The sequence below is a fragment of the Taudactylus pleione genome, unplaced genomic scaffold (assembly GCF_031769625.1).
Source record: "Taudactylus pleione unplaced genomic scaffold, aTauple2 ptg004163l, whole genome shotgun sequence".
Taxonomy (NCBI): Eukaryota; Metazoa; Chordata; class Amphibia; order Anura; family Myobatrachidae; genus Taudactylus; species Taudactylus pleione.
The window spans coordinates 9407-15716 of record NW_028288456.1 but is presented as its reverse complement, the minus strand read 5'-3'; the positions used below and the strand labels follow the sequence as shown (position 1 = coordinate 15716).

Below are 6310 nucleotides of genomic sequence, written 5' to 3'. Positions count from 1 at the left end.
TACACCAAGTGCTTATTGTAGAATTAGCATAAAGTCACAGGTGAGACTGTGACAGAAGAGCGCAAACACGTACGCCACTTTGTCTGGCTCAGAATCAGTCCCTAGAGGGAGCAATAAAGTGCACATGGTTAGTGGGGTGATCTGTGACAGTCCTCCTAGTGACTAGCTTCCAGTATCAATACTAATGACACCTAGGCAATAACATCTGCAATGTTTATGTACGCGCAGCAAGAGTTCTTACAGGAAGTGTCTGTGCGGCCTGTTATGCCTGTGTTATACTAATATACTGTGTGTCACTGCATCTTGATCTATTGTTTTTCATGATAGCATTCCCCAGGTCCTGGTTCCTATGATGTAAAATCAGTGTTCGCTTCTGTGAGGCAGTCCTCGGTTCCCTTCCTGACCTCTGCTAAGCGATTTGACAGAAAGTCATGCAGAGTCCTCTTTGGAAGTAATGTAAGTTTATTGTGCATAGAATATAGATGTTCTTTTTATTTCTGCATTACTGGTGCTGACTCGGCCTAAGTTAGCTCTTCCTAAGATTTTGGGTTGCTCTGCACAAACTTACACAGTAACTCCCTGAGATCTATGGGTATTTCGCACTCACATTTACAGCAAGCTTTTTATTTTTTTGCTTTATAGTATAAAAATAGTTTCAAATACTTTTAGCATTTTCCTTCTGTTCGCCACGTTTATGAATATGGACCCTGAATTAGTACTGTCTTCAAATTGAAAGCTTATGTCTTAGACAGAGTATTAGAACCTCCGGATTATCCAGTCCCCTTGTTTCTCACATTCAGTTAATCTACTGTACTTGTCACATTGCAGAACCCAGTCGGCGTTGGTCGATACGATATCAACAAACCCACAAGTGGCAAAACTTACCGATCCGCATTTCTCTCAAAAACCGCACGCTCTTTCTCTGATCGGGAAAAAGAAAAAGCTTTCAAGTGAGTTACAATTTGGTTCTTTTGCATTCAATGGTTAACATACCCTAGTACAGTGGTTCCCAAACTTTGTTTGGTACATGGTCCCCTTAGGTCCTCAGCATTTTTTTCACAGCATCCCTAGGCCAGGGGGGAGCTATTTACTAAGATCAAGTGCATTCCAATCAGCTCCTAACTGCTGTGTTTGAAAAATGACAGCTAGGAGCTGGTTGATTGGTACTTTAGCTTTGTCCACTTTATCTCCATCTAAAGCTTAGTAAATAGACTCCTCCATTAGCTTCGAGGTTCTGTTGGAACCTTGTGCACTAATACAATGTGGGTCCTATGACGGGAATTCCTAACACGTTTTTTCTTGCACCCCATAGAGGTGCAAGCAAGAGTAAGCTAGACTTTTCATCAGTAATAACCTGCTGTGTGCACAGTTGGAACTTCATACTTAAATGAATCTCCCCCCAAAAAAACATAGGGGGAATAGCTGGGATGAGGGACAATGGGAGATATACCCACAAAGGATTGACAGAGAAACAGGTACATATTACATTTTGGAGATAGAGAGGGACAGATGGGGACACAGAGAGGGAGCAGAGATGCACACAGAGGATGTGACAAACTTGGGTGGGTGGACCAAAGTCAGGGCTGGACTGGTGAAGAAGAGACAACAATGAATTCTCCCATCAGGACAGGAATCTGTGCAGAGCGCTCATTCACCCTTGTTGTATTGGCAGCAAATATTTGGTGCTCATTAACCTCTTCTCACTTTGCTGCACAGAGAAGGAGGGAGGAGAAATGAGAAGACAGATGGGGCTGTACAGCACAGCCACACACAAGTAGTGCAGCCTGTGTAATTGGCTGCACTCTGACGTTCTAAGGCTAACAGGTAGCACATGGCCCAGCCTACAAATATGGTGGCCCAAGTAATTTATTTGCACCCCAGGTACCACAGAACCCAGTTTGGGAACCACATCCTTAGTATAATATATACTAACATGTGATTAGCAACCAGTGGGCTCACTGAGGCTAAAGAGCTCTAGATGCTGCCTTTAATTTATTCAAACTGTACTAGAAAAACTGATTGGTTGCTGAGTTACAGCAACTTTTGTGTTCTGTTATCTGTGCATCAGTCTCAGAAATGTCCCCCTCAGTAGTGTATTGTTTATACATCCTCTTAACATGTAAGTTGTGCCCTACAAGAAGATGGACTTGAATTCTCATTCTGACGGCCATTATATTTTCTAATTCCACTGTTTGTTGTTCTAGGGAACGGATCCAGAGATCACACAGTACTTTGCCTGTTCAGCCATTAGTAGCACCGGCTAATGGTCCTCTACTACAATCTACTACTACATGAGAGAGAGGATGAGGCTTACCGGACATCATTTTGGCAGAGAACTTGAAATGATGGATAATCTAATGTTTTATGTGTTAAGAGGAACTGTGGGAATTAATCATTAACATCTTAATGCAAAAATCTGTCTATTGCTATTAATTGCACACGTTACTCATTTTCATCAGGATAATTGTTATATATAGTGGTCTGTTTCTTATATGTTCCAGGAGATATTCAATAGTTATTACCTCTTGTTATTTTATGAAGCACTCCCAGGTTTTCCAACAGCTCAATTCATAACACTGTCCTTCAGTGTAATTGAGGGATTCAGCATGGATGGGTAAATGAATTAGAGTCCTATGAGGGAGTAGTCACTGCTGTTATCTTTCAATAATAATTGTTGGCAATGATATCCCCCTCCGATTAAATAACTTCACCATTGACACTATAACAGATTTATATTCAACTCATAGGGTGCTACCGCTAATAACTACAACATGATCATGTTCAATGAAATGAGAAAGGAAGTTATACTATGGTGGTGTACATAAGTAACCCACTAATTATATACTGCAATACAAATTTTAATGATATATTAAATAATAATATACTAAAAGCCCAACAAACAAGAAAAAGAGGTAAACAAAGGAAAGCCATAGTAAGTTTTTCAGCGAATAGAACTCACAGTATTATGCTTTAACACACTAGAAGGATCCAATTTTAAAACCACACTTTATATACATGAGTGCCTCCAACTTGAAGTATAAATGAATGACAGCACAGTAGAAGCAGATCTCACTACTTGTACTTATGTGGATGACAAAGGAAACGAATCTGAGGAATCTCCTAGTGGTGCAGGACATAACCCTGCTCTCTGGTAGGAAGATGTGCACTACTATGGTTGGAGAGAACAAAGATTTTATGCAGGGCTATATTTTATTGTTGTAAATGTGAGTGTTTTTTATGTGAAAAATATATCTGTAAAAGGCAGAATACCAGATCTGTTGTTTCCCTTCATTTTCCACCACAATCGCAACCAGAACCAGAACCAAACCCACCACTTATTAAATGTACCCCATGGTCTATAGAGGAGATAGTTCTCCTACACAAACTACAGGGTCAATGCAGAGTTGAACGCAACTCTACCGCAGATGCTCCCTCTTTACGTGCATGGAAAAGGATGCGTATGTTCGCCTGGAAGCAGAGCTGTATGCATCTGTGCTCTGCCCTGCCCACTATCCATATGCGTAGCTTATTACTTATCAACATCAGCTCACACGTGCACCAGCCTATACTTGGGGTAAAAGAATTGTCTGAATTAGCTGTATTTACGCTTCCATCCAACTTTGTATAGCCTGCAATTATGCACTGTAAGGAAATGCAAATATTCATACCACATAAATTGATATACAATTAATTAAAAAGGAGGAGTTATGACTGTTAGAGGGAAATTAATCAGACCCTCTAAAGTAGGGGTGGGCAATAAGCGGCCCCCCAGCTGTTGTAGAACTACAAATGCCAGCATGCCCTACTAAAACTGTTACAATGCATGCTGGGATTTGTAGTTTAACAACAGCTGGAGGGCCTCTTTTGCTCTAAAAAGAGTGGACAAGTGAAGTTGCCCATAGCAACCAATCAGCTCCGAGGTAGCATTTATCTAGTATATTCTATAAAATGATAGGTAGAAGCTGAGTGGTTGCTAAGCCCAACTTATCCACTCTTTAGAATGTTTGATACATCACCCCCCAAGTCATCTACTATAGCATACACTACACCCATCACATCTCACACACAGAGTTGTGGAGGCTTACGCTACTTCCCACAAGGTTGCCTTATAATTACATCTTTCTCACTTTCCTGTACCTCTGTTCAATTCTTTTGTATTTTTTTCCCTAGTATTTAAAGCTCTAATATAGGTGGCGTGATCCTGCAAGTCATATTGTAGGACATCAGAGCACCCATGAAAGTGTTACAGGAGCACAGAAGAGAGATATATGTGGAATCTTTAATAACTAAATGTGCGAAAGTTGTAATATTCTGTTAAAAGGACTTACAGTTTGATGTGGTCTTTGATGGAACCAAGTAAACACCTGCTGTCACAGCACCAGCAATATACCCACTTTCTACTAGTAGTTTGTGCTGGCTCACATGGGGGATGGGTCTAGTGAATACCCCAGTATGGAACAGGGCCACCCTAAGGACATAATTTGCTTTGTTGTGAGCTATGCACATTCTGTGGCCCCCTGGCTCCTCCAGGCAGCAACTGAGAAGTTTGGGCCGAGGTGACAATAGAATCATGAGACATGTTGTTAGGGATAGGCCGGGGGTCAGGAGCTGGCAGCACAGCACTGGGAATCAGTACACAAACCAAAAGTCAGTCATTAGCAAGTGTAGGGTTCAAAGTTGTACGCTAATCTGATGTTCACGCAATTGAGCGATTATCGATGATCTACGCATGCGTCACAGCCACAATGAGCACACGTGGCGATTGAATTGCGATTACGGTGCAGTGATTTGCAAGTGATGGACAGGAAGCGAACATTTTGTGGGAGGTAACTGGGAGTGTCAACTAAAATGGAGGTATGTTCCGGGCGGTTCTCCAGCTGTGTCTGTGATCCAGTACGCAGATAACATGGCTCTGGTGGACATTCTGATTGGCCAAAGACTCACTCAGGGAGTCGATGTTTGCATTATCTGTGTCCGATGCAGCGAATGTGCACGCAATTGCGGCAGGTGTGATGGCTCAGGTGGGCATCTCAGTACAAGTCCCGGCCGCTGTGCCATTAGCATATTCTCACAAATCCTCAACTGTGAAAATCTCATCTGTGGCAGCAATAGCGCACAGCTCTGAGTCAGCATTCATTCATAGATCTCCGGGGAGCCAATACATGGAGTAATGACCGGTAATCATCAGAGACGAGATGGAATACAGCGAGACCTGCAGGAATGCCAGGCTTGGTACTGTCAATAAGAGAGAGGTTATTTCATTTAATAAATAAAATTATCCACCATCCATGCGCTTTACCGTCGCAAAACGGCATATAGCATCCGCCTGCATCGTAAATCTCTTCTTCCACCAGATAGAGATGAGAGGATACTTGTGATGTGGGCACTCCTGTAACTGCCTGATATCACATCGCATAGAACTGAGGGCCTGATTCAGATCTGGTCGCAAGCGCTGAGCGCTCGCAACGGGGTCGATGGTGGCCCACAGCGCATGCGCACAACGGAGCCAGCTCCGTCGTGCGCATGCGCGAGACCCGGCTAGTGACAGGCACTCCATCGCTAAGGGTCTTGCAACAAAGGGGGCGAGCTGTCAATGTTGAGTGACAGCTCGCCCCCTTTGGTGGGCGGGCCGGGGGGGTGGCTGCCCAAACGGAGGCGTTCCCATGAGAACGCCTGTCGTTTGGGGGCAGCCCCACTGACATCACTTGTGATGTCAGTGGAGAGATTCCGTCTCTGTTAGAGCCGAAATCTCTCTGGGGCTTGCGGCCACGAGACCCTACCACAAGGGTCTCATCGCAAGCCCGATGGTCGCAATGGTCTTGACCATCACGACCCTCATCATGGCCGCTCGCTGTAGCTGTGGGTGGTCACCCACAGCTATGCGAGCGGCCAGGAGGCCGTTCTAAAAAAAACAAAAAAACCCCGGCCCTGATTCAGAGCGACCGGGTCTGAATCAGGCCCTGAATTCCCCCCAAATTACTTCCCAGAAGTTAAACACCACAGCTCTAGAGCAAAGCAAAGATAATTAGCAGTTTAATCTCACTTTAAGATGATGAGCAACTGCATGGAAAGTCATATGGAAAGACTGAGCTGTACGCAGATAACAGGCAGATATAGATGTAGATGCGAGAAGATCACCCAATGAAATGTTTCTCTCACTGCACAATGAGAGATTCTATAATTATGGAAGTTACTAAACATAACAAACAGAGGTAACGGGCCTTACTCCGAGGTGGAGGCAGGAAGGTAGCGGCTGTAGGGTAATGCTGCGGCGGATGTGTGTTTTATAGAGAAGCTCACCGGCTGCAAC

At 43.8% G+C, this 6310-nt stretch overlaps 1 long non-coding RNA gene across 1 annotated transcript; it reads left to right on the top strand.

The window, feature by feature from the left end:
• Positions 1 to 370: 370 nt before the first annotated feature.
• LOC148430274 (uncharacterized) lies at positions 371 to 2401 on the top strand. Its single transcript, XR_015877627.1, has 3 exons — positions 371 to 456; positions 829 to 950; positions 2205 to 2401. It is a non-coding gene; the product is annotated as an uncharacterized LOC148430274 (long non-coding RNA).
• The last annotated feature ends 3909 nt before the right edge of the window (positions 2402 to 6310 follow it).